The 17,011-nt window shown below is 44.4% G+C and overlaps 1 protein-coding gene across 4 annotated transcripts in view; it reads left to right on the forward strand.

Moving 5' to 3' along the window:
- The window catches only part of GPD2 (glycerol-3-phosphate dehydrogenase 2), a 262,935-nt gene that overhangs the window by 5,890 nt on the left and 240,034 nt on the right, over window positions 1–17,011 (forward strand). The window contains exon 1 of one of the 4 annotated variants that reach the window (XM_073545648.1): window positions 838–1,000. The exons of the other annotated variants lie outside the window; for them this stretch is intronic. The gene's annotated coding sequence lies outside the window, so the exon portion shown is untranslated. Of the gene's footprint in view, window positions 1–837; window positions 1,001–17,011 lie in introns of those variants that run through there. 4 annotated transcript variants of the gene reach the window in all.

Here is a 17,011-nt window from a genome sequence, read left to right on the forward strand (position 1 = left end):
TTTTTGCCCCATTAAATGCACAGGGAAAAAAAACACATGCAAAAATGCACCAAAAACGCGGCAGATTTTTCTTTCCTACCAAGAGATGCAGAAATTTCTGCAAGCAAATATTTACTCAACGTGCGCACATGGCCTTAGATTATACTAAAGCGATGGAGAAACAAGTGCGCACATGGGATTTTTTTGAAATCTCATTCACTTTGCTGATACTGTAAAAAAAAAAAAAAATGCACCAAAAAAAAACAAACGATGTATGAGCGCCAAATCCTGCAGCATTTTTTTTTTTTTACAATACCAGCAAAGTGAAAGATTTTAAAAAACACAAAAACTCATGCGCACACTTGTTTTTTTGTTTTTTTTTTTTGATCAGCTAGGTGTTGTTTTTTTTTTTTTATGTTTGCAGCATGTCCATTCTCTCAGCCTTTTTTTCTTTTGCGTTTTTCACCCGTTCTAATGAATGATGGGGGTGGGGGGGATGCACTTACAAAACGCACATACATCCAATGATTTCCTGCCATCACTGGTTTTTGGTGCAGAAAAAAACCTACTGGATGTGACCATAACCTTCTAGTAAATGTATGGCAGCCGGGTTGGTGGTTGTTTCCAGAAATGGAATAAAATCTTTACAGTGTGTTTTTTTTTTTTTTTTTTTTAATTTTTTTTTATTTATAGGGAAGGGCTCGTTAATGATTTCTGACACTCTTATTCGCCGGCGTGGTGCAATCTGCGAACACAGCAACTCGAACTTCTGTCAAGCAGCTTTTAATTATTCCATTACCGAGTGTAAGGAGACAGCTGGTGTTACGAGGTTTGTCCTTGCTGCCAGGCTCCTTCCAGACTTCTCTTTCATTGCTTGAAGGTGCCCTATACAATAAAACCGGTTCCGTTACCTAGAAGACTGTTGTGTGTTCGCCCTGTTGTGAGAGCCGCTGCCCGCGATATTACGGATGTCCTCGTCACTAAAGATGGCGGCACAGATCAGACGCACCGGGACTGACTGGTAGGACGCCACGCTCAGCAATGTCTATGGGGTGGTCCAGGAGGTGGGGTGAGGGGCGTGGAAGATCTGGAAGGAGATACGAAACGGACATAACATGCGGTAAACCTCGTGCTGCTGTGCCGCGTAGATTTCGGGTGCAGGACGCACTGTCACTCCACTTTCTCCAGGGTCCCTGGTCGCGATGATTATCAAACTACAATAAAGTTATGAGGTCATTTTAGAGTGAAGAACATAAAAGTTAAGTAATTTTTGTTTAAATTTCTTTTGAGTTTTTTTTACGCTGCATAGTAAACAACAACAAATATCCTATTTTAATTATTGGGTGCAAAAATATCTCCCAACATCAAAAACTAAAAAAAAAAAAAAAAAAAAAAGCTCACCGTGGGAACGGAGCGTAAATGTGTATATTTTGGGCTACAAATTTTTACATTCAGGGACTTATTAGAATATTCTTACCACTCAGATTTTACCAATTCTTAACTACACTAAAAGATAGTATTAGTGAACTGAGGATCCATCAGTGAGCTAGCTAGCTCGCTCTGACGGGGAGCTTTTTTTCAGAGCTCCTCTTACCTGATTTTATGACCACATCGAAGTCCAGTTCAACTTTGGTGTGGTCTATGATCATAAATCAGCACAAAGGAGTTCAGGAAAAGGCAGATCTAAATTACAAACTCACTGACTGTTTCTCAGGTATCTCATTCTGCAGCCAGCAATATGCAAAAAAGAACAGAAAAAAACATAGACTATGCAACATTTGGAATGAAACATAATTGCAAAAATGATTTTCAGCCCAAAATACCTGCATTCAGGTAAGACAAAATCACATTTACTGTGATGGTGTGCGTATGCTTTTTTTTTATTATACTTGGGAACATTTATGAGGGATCTGCAAGGAGTTTGTATGTTCTCCCCGTGTTTGCGTGGGTTTCCTCCGTGTTCTCCGGTTTCCTCCCACATTCCAAAGACATACTGATAGGGAATTTCGATTGGGGGACAGCGATGATGGTTGTGTGTAAAGCGTTGTGGAACTAATGGCGCTATAAAAATGAGTAAAATAAATAAATGTCTCCCATATTGTAAACTATATCACTATCCATGTAAATGATAAAGTTATTAGCAATCACTAAAACCTTGTGCATATAAAAGCACAGGACCGCCCCGGGCAGATTCATACACCTCACTGGTGTCTGGTGCTAATATACTCAGTAAAATCCCCGATTAGCCTCAACTGTGTCATTATATCGGATGCCGGCATCGGAATGTAGGGAAATCTTACAAATAATAATTGTATTATGAGAGTAAGGTGGGAGCAACGCATCCCTATCAATGGCTGACACTGCAGAAAGAGAAGTGACTCCTAACCACCTCCGTTCCTCCGCACTCCGTCCTGTGTCCCCTTGCCTGGCATAAACATCCGGTGGGAATAGGAAGACAGGTGTGTTTTCACTTTCCACTGGATATTTGTCAAATGACTGGCAGGGGTACGCAGGACCGAATGTGGGGGGGCAACATTGATCCGAAAGTGGTCTATAGGTTTTTTTTTAAATTATATTATATATATACACTCACTGGCCACTTTATTAGGTACACCATGCTAGTAACGGGTTGGACCCCCTTTTGCCTTCAGAACTGCCTCAATTCTTCGTGGCAGAGATTCAACAAGGTGCTGGAAGCATTCCTCAGAGATTTTGGACCATATTGACATGATGGCATCACACAGTTGGCGCAGATTTGTCGGCTGCACATCCCTGATGCGAATCTCCCGTTCCACCACATCCCAAAGATGCTCTATTGGATTGAGATCTGGTGACTGAGGAGGCCATTTGAGTACAGTGAACTCATTGTCATGTTCAAGAAACCAATCTGAGATGATTCGAGCTTTATGACATGGCGCATTATCCTGCTGAAAGTAGCCATCAGATGTTGGGTACATTGTGGTCATAAAGGGATGGACATGGTTAGCAACAATACTCAGGTAGGCTGTGGCGTTGCAACGATGCTCAATTGGTACCAAGGGGCCCAAAGAGTGCCAAGAAAAAATTCCCCACACCATGACACCACCACCACCAGCCTGAACCGTTGATACAAGGCAGGATGGATCCATGCTTTCATGTTGTTTACGCCAAATTCTGACCCTACCATCCCAATGTCGCAGCAGAAATCGAGACTCATCAGACCAGGCAACGTTTTTCCAATCTTCTACTGTCCAATTTCGATGAGCTTGTGCAAATTGTAGCCTCAGTTTCCTGTTCTTAGCTGAGAGGAGTGGTACCCAGTGTGGTCTTCTGCTGCTGTAGCCCATCTGCCTCAAAGTTCGACGCACTGTGCGTTCAGAGATGCTCTTCTGCCTACCTTGGTTGTAACGGGTGGCAATTTGAGTCACTGTTGCCTTTCTATCAGCTCGAACCAGTCTGCCCATTCTCCTCTGACCTCTGGCATCAACAAGGCATTTCCGGCCACAGAACTGCCGCTCACTGGATTTTTTTTCTTTTTCGGACCATTCTCTGTAAACCCTAGAGATGGTTGTGCGTGAAAATCCCAGTAGATCAGCAGTTTCTGAAATTCTCAGACCAGCCCTTCTGGCACCAACAATCATGCCACGTTCAAAGGCACTCAAATCACCTTTCTTCCCCATACTGATGCTCGGTTTGAACTGCAGGAGATTGTCTTGACCATGTCTACATGCCTAAATGCACTGAGTTGCCGCCATGTGATTGGCTGATTAGAAATTAAGTCTTAACACACAGTTGGACAGGTGTACCTAATAAAGTGGCCAGTGAGTGTATATATATATATATATTTACCCCACCCTGAGTCTATTAAATTTGACTTTTGAAAATTGGGATTGTGGATATTTCTCTGTATTGCGACTTATTAAACAATGACATCAGTTGGGGGGTCTAGAAACTGAGAACCAAAATGTGGCGAGTGCATTTTTAGAACAGTGTGAAAAAAGGCAAATCTGAAAAAATATAAACTTTATTTTCTCGCAATGTAAGGACGATGAATCAAAAATCCAGACGTAAGACATCGCTTAGAAGAAGAAACTGACGCGTTTCAGTGCACGATGCTTCTTACTCGTAAGACTAGGAGCAAGAAGCGCTATGCTTCGAAACACGTCAAACAAAATCAGGTAGTAAAAAGTCCCTTAAAAACAAACTGGTTGGCATGGTTTTTTTTTTGTTTTTTTTTTTATAAGTATAACGCTCCTTTCTCATAAGGTTAGGAATAAGAAGTGTTAGGCTACGGGCCCACGATCAGGAATAGCAGCGTTTTGGACGCAGCCGCATTTAGAGTCTATGATTCTAGTGTTGATTGGGCACGTAGTCTTGTGCCTTGAAACTCGTCAGCCTGTTTGTGTTCCTATGGGACTTTGTACTCGTGGATTCACATCATCCTTGCATGACATTTGTATTGGAACAAAATAAAGTTCACATTTTCTCAGATGTGCTGGATCGGCCTGTTTTGGACTATTCTTTTTGCTGTGGATTTAAGACAGGTGAGCCACTCGCTTGATTAATCCTAGAACCTTAGTTTGGCCATATCTCAGATCTACAAACTTACAAGTGCCGGACTAACCATTTTCAGTAGAGCGTTCCCATTCTGGCATTCCAAAAATGTTATATCTCTGTGTGTCTCCGTGATTTCCAGAATGGCTTCCACTGATACATTACTTTGGGCTCCTTGCAGCTCATTATTCAGTGTATGTATCACCGTGTAACTATTGGAGCCTGGCACTCCTGCTTCTGTACTTGGCATTCGCCCGGTAGGTATGTTGTGTACCTAGGCTGAGTCACAGGTTAAAAATCCTCAGAGGAGAAATGGCAGGATTTTATTTTGCAAGGCCATTTTTGAGGGCAGTGATTTTATATGTTGCGGTGACGACGTCATTGACGTCCAATGTAAACCTGTAGGCTCTGCCTATACATGTAGCGGAAATAGTGGCGCAGCCAATATAGGAAGCTGTCTCGCGGTGTGCTGCCAAACCTTTTTTTTTTTTTTTTTAATGAGCAATTGTGTATTAGCAACCATTCTCATAATAAAATCGGGAGGAAAATAGAAGATAAATTGTCTGATGCTTCCCTGTGGATCAGCAGCAGCCCACATACCGTAATATCTATGGGTAGAGCAGGACTGTAGACAGCACAGAAGATGATTGCGGACCAGATGTAAAACATTTGCGATTTGCTTTTTCGTTTGTATAGGTTTACATTATGTAGCCGACCTATTTTACTATAAAGCATGCACTTTAGAAGAGTATCAGTTCTCATCAAAGGCGGAAAAGGTCATCCCATAACATTAATTTGACAGTGTTCCTAAATGTTTGCCTGAAATACTCTGTGCTGCTGACTTGTTTGAATTTGCTCGCTCCCTTTTCCATGCATTTCAATACAGAGACACTATTATTACATCTAGGGAATGAGAAATGGTAATGGGAAGTGCCTTTGACCCAAACCGACCTTAATCCGACTCCCCTAACAATTGGGGACATCAGTCTTTAGTCTCAGGGATTCTGTTGCATCTTGTCCTGAAAATAAGGGATAATTACTGTACAGGCAATCGCTGATCATCCCCACATTATCAGTCTCCTGGAGCCGGGGTTTATCAGTGATTACAGGGAGTGACGGGGTCAGAAAAGAGAATTACTGCTGTCATAAAACCGAGAAATATGCAAAGTGTCACTATGGATATACTATGTCTGTCTTTATAAATATGCACAAATATTATGTATCACACTAGAATAACATCATGTAGACAGAAGTATTTATTTTATTCACTTATAGCACCATTAATTCTACTGATAAGTCTGATATTAGGACAGAACAGTATTTAAAGGACATCTGTCAGTAGGATCATCCCTCCTATGCCATATGCCTGGGCATGCAGGTCATAGAAAGCTAAATAAAGTGATCCCTTTATATCAGCGATCCGATGCCTTATTCCAGAAAAATCAACGTTTTTCTTAATATGTAAATGAACTCTTAAGATCTATGGGTGGGACATAGATCTCCCTGAGAATCTGCCTCCAGAGCTTATTGTAAATGAAAGGTTGAGTTACCAGTGTGAGACAGTCTGCTATCCTGATCTACACATCAGTAATTACATATCTCACACTGGTTAAAAGACAAGATATAAGGCACAACATCAACATGTGCACAGTAATGTCAATTTTTCTGGAGAAAGCAAAAAGGCGCTCGTTGTGTGATGTTTCTAGCATGAAAGGAGGCTGGATTGATAATTAGTCTCTCACCGGAGGGCCTGTGTATGGCACAACTCTGTTAAGCGTGGAAATTAATGTGGATGCTGCTGATGTACACCCAGTGGGTGCAGGACGAACATTTTGCAGAGGAAGAAGGGGCGGTATATCCCAGTCGCTGCCAAAGAATAACAAATCTTGAGGATAAAAAAGTTTTATTCATGCTTCATGCAACGCAGTTCAAAGTAGGTTTATCTCCTCCATCAGGCGTTCCTTGTTTCGGAGTAGGTTTATCTCCTCCTTCAGGCATTCCTCGTTTCGGAGTGGGTTTATCTCCTCCTTCAGGCATTCCTCGTTTCGGAGTGGGTTTATCTCCTCCTTCAGGCATTCCTCGTTTCGGAGTGGGTTTATCTCCTCCTTCTGGCGTTCCTTGTTTCGGAGTAGATTTATCTCCTCCTTCAGGCATTCCTCGTTTCGGAGTGGGTTTATCTCCTCCTTCTGGCGTTCCTTGTTTCGGAGTAGATTTATCTCCTCCTTCAGGCATTCCTTGTTTCGGAGTAGGTTTATCTCCTCCTTCTGGCGTTCCTTGTTTCGGAGTAGGTTTATCTCCTCCTTCTGGCGTTCCTTGTTTCGGAGTAGGTTTGTCTCCTCCTTCAGGCATTCCTTGTTTCGGAGTAGATTTATCTCCTTCTTCAGGCGTTCCTCATTTCGGAGTAGGTTTATCTCCTCCTGGCGTTCCTCGATTCGGAGTAGGTTTATGTCCTCCTTCAGGCGTTCCTCGTTTCGGAGTAGGTTTAACTTCTCCTTCAAACAAAAAAGGAAGCACACTGTAGCGCTATAGCATGCAAACATGAAATATGAAAAATGAAAAAATGAATTGCATTACTGCACTAGAAATATGAATAATTTAGAAAGCTTAGCGCATAAAATGGCCAATTTATGTGTACCTGGAAGCCACGTTAAGGCGTTTCTCGTTTTCCAGGACCCTAACCTAATGCCAATCCTAATGCGTTCCTTGTTTCGGAGTAGACTTAACTTCTCCTTCAGGCATTATTAAACCTACTCGGAAACTTGTTGCATGAAGTATGAATTAAACTGTTTTTATCTTCATGCTTTGAGATCCTTTGGCAGAACCTGGGACCTACAACCCTTCTCTAGTATAAAGTAATCTCATTTTGACATTGCACCTTTTTTGGGTGTTTTTGCTGTATTTCTTTTGAGGAGGATTCTTGGCAAAGATCCACTGCATTGCGGATGTGAAGAAGTGGCTGGTCTAATTAGACAGCCTATGGTCAATTGTGTCATCTGTTAAGAGGGCCCCCTAAAATTAATTTAATTTCGTATTATTCTCTGGCTGATAAATTGATCACAGCGATCAGGCAACAAATGTTTAGTTTCATTGCGTCGCCACCAAAGGACGAGTGAAGCATTACACGGTGCCTATTGAAAAGAAATATAATGTCCAGAATCCTACATTTACCCTGGTTCCAGAAAAATAGGAGCTGCTTTTTCTAGCTGCTCTCGGGATAGCAGATGAGGGTCTAAAAGTAGAGGACCTTAGTATATCAGAATGCCATAATACTGCACTTAAAAAGGGATTTATCTAAACCAGATAACAATTCCCCATTGTACTTCTGGATGTGATAAAACATAAGAGGGAAAGTTCCTTTCAACAGTCTCTTCCTAGTTTCGCCTCATGGCATCAATGTGTTACAGGTCATACATCCCTGTTTCGCCCGTCCTTGGGACTTCACCGGCACTCTATGGTTACGGTTTTGCTTTGTCTTGTTACACATCCTTCGCCCACTTATGGCTTTTGCTTCACTTTAGAACTGAAACTTAATTTCTTCTTTCTGTTTCTTGAAACTTCCCATGAATCTGTGTGTATAGTATGAACAGAAATCTCGTTTTACGTAAAATAAGGATGCGTTGCATTTCGCTTATGTCTGAACTTGAAAACCTAAAAATGTGTCCTTTTATAGGGAAGTTCAAGATAAGAATATGAGGATTTCTGAGAAATGGTAAACTTTACTTAATATCCACTTGCCAGAGAAAATTTCATTATATAATAGACATAAATTGACTTATGTTACTGCCACCTGTATACAAGTCATCCTCTGTTGTTTCTACACCCTGTGTCCCTATGACAACACAAACACTAGAGGAAGTGTTGCCGTAAGGACAGCAGACGATAAGACCTTGTTATTGGCGACTCGTAGCTTTCAACCTTTTTCAACTTTTTTTTTTTTTTCCAAAAAGATTTCAGCATTACTTCTAGTAGAAGCGATCTTGTAATTCCTTATTTCTCTAGCAACCTTCCACGACAGCATAGGAGGAGGTCGTCTCCACGCCCTAATGGGGGACAGGAAGCACGAGAGGTTAAAAGGTCCCTCCCTCCTCCCTCTCACCAGTGTCTTTCCTGTCCCCCATGGGGCATGGAGTGGTCTGGTATGCTGTGTGGCCGGCTGCTGCAGCGTACCTGGAGATCCAGAAAAGCCGGGCAGTGGTGGTCGGTGGCGCGGCCTTCCCTCCTCCGTTTCTGCTCCTGTCTGCTCCTGCATTCGGGACCGTTTCCTGGCACTCCCGCGCTCCCCTTTGGGGAGTAAAGCGGGCCAATGATCCCCGTCGGAGGCCTCCCGCAGCTCTCCGGCGTCTCCTCCTCCCCTGCGTGCTGTGCGACCCGGAAGTGACGTCACGCGCGCGGGTCACTTCCGGGGTACGTGGAGGGCGCGCTGTCATGGCGGCCCCCATCTTGCTGCCAGTGCGCGGAGCTCGCCAGCACCTGCTGTGCCTGCTCCAGGACCCAGGGAGGAGGAGGGGGAATCAATCTAATGCGCTGAGGGCGGAGTTAACCCTTCATTAACCCGCCGGAAGATGCCGACAGGTAAGGCAAATCCCCTGCTGTCATGGACGCTTCCTGCCCTGCATCTGCAGAGCCCAGCGCTGCCCCAGCCACAGTGAGTGTTACCTGGGGGGGGGTCCTAAGGGTGCGATCCGGGATAAAGGTCCTTAAAATAATTCTCCCCCTCTTTCTTATAGGGAGAAAAGTCTGCCCATAAAAGCACCAATACGTCCAGCAAAACGGCCAAATGTGCCATATGCAGTACCAAACTTCCCTCTAATTGGGAGAAAAAGTTATGTCAGGCATGCACTAATAAAGTGGTCAGGGCCGAGCACCCATCATTAATTGACGAGATCCGCAGCTTGGTCACTCGTCAGGTTCAGACCTCCTTAGCCGCCCTGTCCCCCCCTCCACCTCCACCTCCACCCCCTCCGATTATGGGCTCACCACCTTCAAAAAAACGGAGGATTCAGGTGGAGGATTCAGAATCCGAGTCGGAGAGATCATACAACTCGAGCTCCGAAAACTGGGAGCAACCGGGGACCTCTAGGGCACCTGACGTTAGAAGGTATCTCCTTTCCACAGAATACGTGGAGGAATTGATTAGCGCAGTACGCGCCACTATGGGCCTACAAGATGAACCTGTCATGCAAACAGCACAGGATCGCATGTTTGGGGGATATGAAGGACCTAAACGAGCAGACTTTCCGGTTCATAAAAGCATAGTGGACATGATCTCCCAGGAATGGGAATACCCTGAAAAACGCTACTCAGCCCCTTCAGAGCTCCGCCATAGGTTTCCTCTGGAAGGAGAGGACTTTAAATGGGACATCCTGAAAGTCGATGTAAGGTGGCAAGAGTGGTAAAGAAAACGGTGTTACCGTTTGATGATGCGTCTCAGCTTAGAGACCCAATGGACCGTAAAGCTGAAAGCCTCCTGAGGAAAACATGGGAATCCTCCGCGGCCACCTTTAAAATCAGGAGTTGCGTCCACTTGTGTCTCTAGGTCCCTCTTTCAATGGATTGAGGAGCTAGAGAACCATATTTCGCAGGGTACCTCAAGGAGTGACCTCCTTAACTCACTCCCTATCTTGCAGAGAGCTACGGGCTTCCTGGCAGACGCATCAGTGGAGATGATCCGTACTTCTGCCAGAGCCATGGTACAATCAAACTCTGCCAGGCGAGCCCTCTGGCTGAAGACGTGGAGCGGTGACATTACATCCAAGGTCAAGCTATGCTCTTTACCCTTTAAAGGTGAACATGTCTTCGGCCCTGCCTTAGACGAAATTCTGGAAAAAGCCACTGACAAAAAGAAGGTGCTTCCAGAGCAGAGAACCACAAGGAAACGTCTTTTTCGTGGCCCCCAGAATCAGTCATCCCAACGACGAGGGAAGGGAAAGACTGAAAGATGAAGCTACGCTAAAGGGAGAGTCAGGAACATCCTGGTCCCCCAGCAGCAGCAACAGCAATCCCAAGAAAAACAATGACTCGATCCCGGTGGGGGGAAGGCTTTCGAGTTTCTTTCCTGCTTGGCAGTTGATTTCCAACAGCCCCTGGGTCCTCAGTGTGATCAGAGAGGGCCTACTGCTAGAACTCGAATCCTATCCCCCGCGGGGTATAAGAGTCACCTCCCTACCATCTTGGGAGACCCCAGCTCTAGATTCCGGCATTCTGCAGTTGCTACAGTCAAATGCCATCTCTCGAGTCCCTGTGAAGGAGCAAGGAAGAGGGCATTATTCCAGACTGTTCCTAGTAAGAAAGCCCACAGGAGAGTCGAGAATAATAATAAACCTAAAGGGCCTCAACCGACACATTGCATACCACAAATTCAAAATGGAGTCGGTAAAGACCGCCATTCCTCTGATAGGGCAATCTTACTTTATGGCAACTATAGATCTGAAGGATGCCTATTTCCACATCCCCATCCATCCTTCCCACAGAAAGTATCTGAGGTTCGCGGTTCACCAGAGTCCAGAAATAAAACACTTTCAATACAACGTACTTCCATTTGGGATATCATCTGCTCCTCGAGTTTTCTCCAGGATCATGACGGAGGCTGTGTCCCACATCCGAAGTCAGGGCATATGTATCGTACCCTACCTCGACGACCTACTAATAATAGGAGCCTCCTACCGCACTCTGGAACTACAGGTGACTCAGACCCTGAGCATCCTCCAGTCGTTAGGATGGATCCCGAACATAAAGAAATCTCAGATCCAACCCTCCCAGGAGGTGAAATTCTTAGGAATCCTACTGGATTCTAAAAATCAAATGTCCTTCCTCCCGAAGGAGCACCAGAGATCCATAATATCAAGGATCTCAGAGTTTAGGGAACAGAGGTCCCCGACCCTCTGGTCAGCTATGTCCATACTAGGATCCATGACCTCCTGTATCCAGTCAGTACCTTGGGCACAGGCCCACTCCAGAGCGCTCCAGTCCCATATTTTAAGAAACTGGAATCGGGATCACACCTGTCTGAACAAAAAGGTCCAAGCCCCGGGGGTAGTGAGAGCCTCGCTGGCATGGTGGATGGACCACAAGAACCTGTGCAGAGGAATCAACTGGTCTCAGACGCCTTTAGTCACGGTAACAACAGATGCCAGCAAAAAAAGGTTGGGGAGCTGTAGTGTCTTGTCACCCATTCCAGGGGTTATGGAGCCAGAAAGTGAGCGCAAGATCCTCAAACTTCAGAGAACTGAAGGCAGTGGAAGAAGCTCTACTGACAGCAAGACACCTGGTCTGGGGCTAGCACATCAGAGTCTACTCAGACAATATAACGACGGTGGCCCATCTCAGACACCAGGGTGGTACGAGATCCAGCAGCCTGGAGGGCCTCTCAAACCGAATATTTTCCTGGGCCGAAAAGCACCTTCGCTCTTTGACGGCAATTCACCTGAAAGGTACCGCCAATCTTCAGGCAGATTTCTTAAGCAGAAAAAGCATCCAGCCTGGCGAGTGGACCCTGAACAAAATAATTTTCCAGAAACTGGTCGACAGGTGGGGCCTCCCGGAGGCGGACCTGTTAGCCTCAGGAGAAAATGCTCAAGTGGGAAAATACTTTTCACTGAACCCCAGGGACAGGTCCCTGGGAGTGGATGCCTTCGCCCACAGGTGGAGGTTCCATCTAGCTTACGCCTTTCCACCAGTCCCAATCCTTGCCGCAACCCTGAAGAAGATTCGGGATGATCATAACCCAACCATCCTAGTAGCTCCGTTATGGCCAAAGAGGAGCTGGTACTCCCTGATCACGGAGCTGGTGGTAGACGGACCATTCATCCTACCCATGGAAGACTACCTTCTCTCGCAGGGCCCCCTACATCACCCTAACCTCCGGGGAATGAGGTTGGCGGCCTGGCTACTGAAGCCCAGATCCTGAGGGCCAGGGGCTTATCAGAGGCGGTAATAAAGACCCTACAGAAATCCCGAAAACCGGTCACTATCGCCATATATAATAAGATATGGAAGAGGTTCTCTTCATGGTATCTACCAGACTTGCCTGACCCAGAGAAACCTAACATTTCTCGTATCCTGGATTTCTTGCAGAAGGGGCTAGAGCTAGGTCTAAAACCTACCACTTTGAAAGTTCAAGTGTCAGCATTAGGTGCTATGTTCGACTGTGACCTGGCCAACCACAGGTGGATAAGAAGATTCATGACATCGGCCACTAGACTTCATCCAAAGAAGCTTATAGCAGTCCCAACATGGGACTTGAATGTGGTGCTTAAGGGACTCACTCAATCTCCCTTTGAGCCCTTGTCATCCTGCACGTCTCAGCTTCTCGCCTGTAAAGTCGCCTTCCTGGTAGCAATAACTTCAGCAAGACGAGTAGGAGAGCTCCAGGCGCTCTGTTAGGGAACCCTACCTAACTATTAGAGATGATTCCATAGTTCTCTCTCTTGACCCATCTTTTCTGCCGAAGGTAGTGTCCGACTTCCATAGGTCACAGAATATAGGCCTCCCGTCATTTTGTCAAAACCCAGCAAACCCCAAAGAAGAGGTGTTTCATACACTGGATATAAGACGTATAGTTCTCCACTACCTGGAGTGTACCAAACCCTATAGAGTCGACCACAACCTATTTATCCATACCTCTGGCCCAAACAGAGGGAAGAAGGTGGCGAAAAACACCATTGCCAATTGGATTAGAAAGGCTATCTCTGAAGCTTACCTGACGCAAAACATCACTCCTCCTGCTGGAATCAAGGCGCATTCAACACGATCTACCTCTACGTCATGGGCTGAGAGGGCAGGCGCATCTTCAGAGCAGATTTGTAGGGCCGCAACTTGGTCCTCCTTACATACATTTACTAGACATTATAGATTAGACCTTGTATCCAACAGAGATCTAGTCTTCGGCTGAAAAGTTCTTCAGGCCGTCGCCCCCCCCCTAGTGCAGTATAGGTTGTTATGCTTCCTATGCTGTCGTGGAAGGTTGCTAGAGAAAATAGAATTAGACTTACCGGTAATTCGGTTTCTAGAAACCTTCCACGACATCACTATTTCCCTCCCTGCATTCTTGGACAAATTCTGAGAATCTTAAAGGTAACCGGTGCTATGGTAATCAGTTGTAAGTCACTGGTGAGAGGGAGGAGGGAGGGACCTTTTAACCTCTCGTGCTTCCTGTCCCCCATTAGGGCGTGGAGACGACCTCCTCCTATGCTGTCGTGGAAGATTTCTAGAAACTGAATTACCGGTAAGTCTAATTCTATTTTCATGTGGCACGACATGACTATATTTAAAGGGGTTTTCCATAACGAACATAATGATTACAGTCAGTGTGCAGATAGGAAAAAAAATGTATAGGATCTGAGCTGCAGTACCCAAGAATGGCCACTACACAGTGTGTCGAGCAGTAATGTTTCTCTTCTACACTAACTGCATCCAGCCTCTGCTAGAGCTAGTAACAGCTGTTTGGTGGAGGTGCTGGGTGTCACAACGCCATTCGATCTTCTTGTGATGACCTCCCTATCATTGTATGGCCCTGTAATATAGTTTTCTAGGACGTTACAAAGAACCAGGAGAAAAGACTGTTCCGGTTTCTAAATATCAAAGAGTTCTTTACAGTTAGAGCAGGCAGACTGTGGGATGACTGACAGTAGTAGTGGCAGTAGTAGTAGTAGCAGCAGTTTCGCCATTCCCTACCCCCATCCAGCCCCAATTACACCCATTTTGGAAGAGTTCATCGAAATTGGCAAACGTAGATTAATTTTTTGCGCGTTTCTCTAAAAATGTGCAACTTTTCAAAATTTTTTGGCCTAAACGCTTTGGTGAATCGGCACCGCATTGACTAATAGTTGCTGTAACCTTAGACGGGACAGTCCGACCATTATCTTGTGATACTTTTATCTAGCTTTGCCCCACCTATTGGTTGACTTTTTATGCCAATGTTTTGCTCCAAAATTTTGCAGCAATTATTTTTTTTTCCACTGAATATATTGCAATCATCTTATTATACAGCACTGTCTACTTATAATTGCTCATTTTGCCTTTATATCAAGTTAATTCTTCTCTTTTTCATTAGGTCTGTGACATCACGTGATTAAAAAATGACCGAATCCTTCTAAGCTCTATGTAGAAACAGGAGGTCAATTTTCCCTGCATAAGTCATCACTTCAAAAGTCTCTGGCAGAGGAAGGGAGGAGGGAGCAGATGGGTCAAGATCTGAAGAGGGGAATGATAAATGCAGGCGCCAGAGATTTCCTGTTTCTACATAGAGAAGAATTAGCTGGGTAGAAAGGCAAAATTAGCAATTGTAAGTATATTGTACTGTATAATATGATGATTGCAGTATATTAAGAGGATAAAAACTTTGATGGGAGGAGAAGGAGTGCTTCTTTAGGCTGTGTGCCCACGTAGCGATTTTTAAGCGTTTTTGCCGCGATTTTCGGAGCGAAAACGTTTAAAAATCGTGTACAGAACGCCCCCCATGCATTCCTATGGCATTCCGCACATGCTGTGCTAATGCTGCGCTTTTTTCCGCGGTGGAATTGCATCGTGGAAAAAATCGCAGCATGCTCATTCTTTTGTGCGGAATCGCAAAGAATTGCCGCCATTCCGCACCCATAGGAATGCATGAGAATCGCTGACTTCCCGCATGTGGCTATGCCCACCATGCGGGAAGTTAAGCGTCTCATGTGCGGTTGGTACCCACGGTGTGGAGGAGAGGAGACTGTCCTTCAGGCCCTGGGTACCATACCCCTGTAAAAAAAGAATAAAAAATAAAAAATCGGGGTATATTTACCTTCCGGTGTCCCGCGCTGCATTCCCGGCCTAAGCGTTCCCAGTAATGCCTTGCGGCAAGGCCCTGTAATGACGTAGTCTCGCGTGACTCTAGCGGTCTCGCGAGATCGCTATAGTAACGCGAGACCACGGCATCACAGGTCTCGCAAGGCATTACTGCGAACTCTGTGGCCCGGGAATGCAGCGCGGGACGCCGGAAGGTAAATATACCCCGATTTTTTTTTTTTAATTTTTTTTAGCATTTTAACATCCTATCTTTTAAATCGCTTGGAAAGTGCTTGAATATCGCACGCGAAAATCGCGGCAAAATCGCAATCATAATCGCGGTGAAATCACGTGGAAAAAACCGCGCGATTTCTGGGAAGGAGTCCGGTTTTTAGTGAGCGTTTTAAAACGCTACGTGGGCACATAGCCTTAAAGTGTTTGTCCCATGTTCTATCTTCACTCTCCTGACTCTCAGCTTCCTGGTGGATGGTTCTGACTAGTAGCACGGTTGCACCACTGACCCGAACTGTACACTCTTCGATATTGCAAGTGGAGGCAGCTTTTCGTCACAGCTTGTTTTTGCAATCAGCTTTTCAATTTAACTGTTAAATAAGATGAGAGAACACCTGCAAACTAATAAACCACTTCCAATTGCCAAGTGAGGCACTAAAGGTGTCTAAAGCACATAATAAAGCCAAGCCTTCTATGCAAATTGAACCAGAATTCTGGAAGATTTATCCTAAATTTCCCGTTATGTGTACAAGGAACTAATTCTCTGTGCACCACACTTTTCAGGAAACTAAGACCAAACCTCTTCCTACTAATATTCTAAAGAAAATTCATAATAGAAAATGAAATAAAAATATTTGGTGCTTAAAATGGGAGGAAAAAGAGGAAATAAACAATTCCTACTAATATATAATAGTAGAAATAATATTTGATATTATTAAATCATATAAATATTCTTTGATATTTTATACTTGAAATTGGTCATTATAGAATATAATGCTGTTGGCTTATGTTTTTGAGACATAGTATTTCCAAATGTGCTATTATTTATTTATTTATTTATTTTAATTTTATTTAATGTCCTTGTTTATCTGTTTTTTTTTTTTTTTTCATTCTTTTTAGATTCCATATCTCTGAGAATTACTAATAGGGATGAGTTGTGTTCCATGATTTTATTTTTTTTTTTTTACTCCCATGAGTAGAGCAGAAAGTGTCATAAAGTCAGTCACCCCTCCTCTCCTATTGAAAATAGCATTTCCATTAGGCTAGGTTCACACAACCACTTTCTCTCCATCCACGAAAAGCTATCTGATTATTTTGGCCACAATTTGGTCCAAAATATGACATGCCACCCCTCTTTTTTTTTCCTTGGACTAAGGATAAAAACTGGACATGTGCACAGCCCCATAGAATAACACAGATAGTACTCATCCTATGTTGGTCGTGTGCACAAACCCTAAGGGTATGTTTCCATGTTATTGCAAGAACTGCCGTGCATGTGAACGGGGGTTATCTCCGGTCACTAGGCTAGGTAGATGATCACCGGAGATCTCCAGTGGTCATCTACAAGCTCTGCTATATCCGGATGTCATGCATCCAGATGTAGCAGAGCTGGACTCATCTTGGGACACTCATGATTAAATGGACTACGTCGGAACAGGGAGTATTTGTGTTGGTTTATTTTATTTTTTTCAGGTGATCGAGGGCTTCGCTTGGATTTGGGCGTGCCATGAAA

The sequence above is a fragment of the Dendrobates tinctorius genome, unplaced genomic scaffold, assembly GCF_039654945.1.
Source record: "Dendrobates tinctorius isolate UK_male_01 unplaced genomic scaffold, ASM3965494v1 ptg000143l, whole genome shotgun sequence".
Lineage (NCBI taxonomy): Eukaryota > Metazoa > Chordata > Amphibia > Anura > Dendrobatidae > Dendrobates > Dendrobates tinctorius.